Here is a 1,777-nt window from a genome sequence, read left to right as displayed (position 1 = left end):
ATATTTTTAATTTATTTCAACAGTCTCATTAAATGAGACAATAGTTTGCATATTTTGAATACACAAATGTTATTTTGTGACAATATTTATATATATATTACCTGTGGAATCATGTGGAGGACTGCTGCTATATAAATCGGCTACTGAGCATGGTGAATCCAAGCAAAGCAATCTAAAGTTGAGTGGAAGGAAAAACTGTGGTAGGAAAAAATTGCAGGGGGCAACTGTTTTGAAACTGTAGTCTTTAGGGGATGTGAAGCAAAGCTTGGATTGAGATCGAGCTGTAGATGGAGGCTGCAGTCAGTAGCAGGTACCACCATGTATCCAGGATGTGGGCTACAGCTGCCATATTCCTCATGTTAATCAATTCCTTAACCCAAAGCAATGTCAGCAGTGTCATTAGCTAAAGAGAAAAAAAAAATCCTTAATCATCTATCTTATTTGTTACTTAACAGAAATAACACTCATACTGATCAGGAGTTATTTCGAGCACTCAACACAGTTTTGCCTTCCACTTAACTTTACAATTATTATCTTTGTATGCTTCTCCATTTGAACAGACAGCTTCTTTAGATGTGACCTTTTGTGGATTATCTACCTATTAGCCAAATTTCAGTGTTTGCAGCCTTGGGAGGATCGCAGCGCAAACTCCAGTCCAGAGCTCAGAGGAGATTCATAAAGTGCAAACTAAGGTTGAGGTCAGTGTTTCAAGAGCCATCACATGCAGATAGAACCAGGACATGAGCTGCAATTGTTACACACCTGCACTCAAGGCAATATTAAAAGCATGATCGACTGACCGGAAAATAAAGTGCTGTCTTTGTTGCTTGTGTACACTTTCTGTCCATACATTTTTCATAATCTTAACTTCACTTCAGCTAGTTTTGTTCAAAATGACCTTTTGAGGTTTTTCTTGATGTCAGTGCCTGTGGGACAACGGTCATGTCAAGCGTTTTGTTTGTGATTGTGTAACCTATGATGATGCCACAACATAAACCTTAAATCTTCTGAAGAGAAATCCTTTCCTTGACCTCATACAATATTAAAATTTGTATAATCTAGGCAGATTTTTTTTATCTGCCTAGATTTTAAAAAATTTATAAAAAAAAAACAGAAAAGGAAAAGTATGTCTATTACCAAAATGAACAGAAATGAATACTTGTAATGGACCAGACCTATGTATTGAACATCTGTAATGAATGGGGGTTACTTTTAAAAGAACTGCACATACTGATGTTTAAAAAAAAAGAAAAAAAAAGTAGAAAACAAATATTTAGATGCACCTGTAAATGTTTTGGAGCTGGAGGGCTGTAGAAATACAGAATAATCTGTAATCACCCGTCGACTATCCAAGGCTCTGTGAAAGATTCCACCTGTACTTTGGCTGCACGTAAAGTCCAGAGATTGTTCCACGCAGAGGAAAACTGGGATTTGGAGAGAATCACCGTGCGATTGAGGGAGGGACTTGAAACGTGCATAATATTCCTTCCTCTGCGGGACTCGCTGCGAGCAGGTACAGCATCTCTGCAGTCCGCTCAGCTGTCATTCTTGGCTGCCCAGCACTTCTGGCTTCGCAGGAAACTTTGCGCACTACAATCGGTAAGTGAGAAGTTTTGTACTGTTAAACTAAACGTGACTAACTGAATGAGGCTTTTGTCTGGGCGCGATAAAAAAGTGCTGCCTGTAAAGTTTCAGTTTCTCCCGACAGGAATTCTGATGTATTGATGTGAAGCGCTCCTTTTTTTTTATTTTTTTATTTTTGTAACTAAGGTGCTTT

The 1,777-nt window shown here is 38.3% G+C and overlaps 1 protein-coding gene across 3 annotated transcripts in view; it reads left to right on the top strand.

Moving 5' to 3' along the window:
- Window positions 1-1,500: 1,500 nt before the first annotated feature.
- ets1 (v-ets avian erythroblastosis virus E26 oncogene homolog 1) overlaps window positions 1,501-1,777 on the top strand; it is a 41,039-nt gene continuing 40,762 nt past the window's right edge. For 2 of the 3 annotated variants that reach the window (XM_008425965.2, XM_008425963.2), the window contains exon 1: window positions 1,501-1,599. The gene's annotated coding sequence lies outside the window, so the exon portion shown is untranslated. The remainder of the gene's footprint in view (window positions 1,600-1,777) is intronic. The other variant, XM_008425964.2, reaches the window with a different exon arrangement.

Source organism: Poecilia reticulata, linkage group LG13 (genome assembly GCF_000633615.1).
Source record: "Poecilia reticulata strain Guanapo linkage group LG13, Guppy_female_1.0+MT, whole genome shotgun sequence".
Taxonomy (NCBI): Eukaryota; Metazoa; Chordata; class Actinopteri; order Cyprinodontiformes; family Poeciliidae; genus Poecilia; species Poecilia reticulata.
This window is presented reverse-complemented; position numbering and strand designations above follow the sequence as displayed.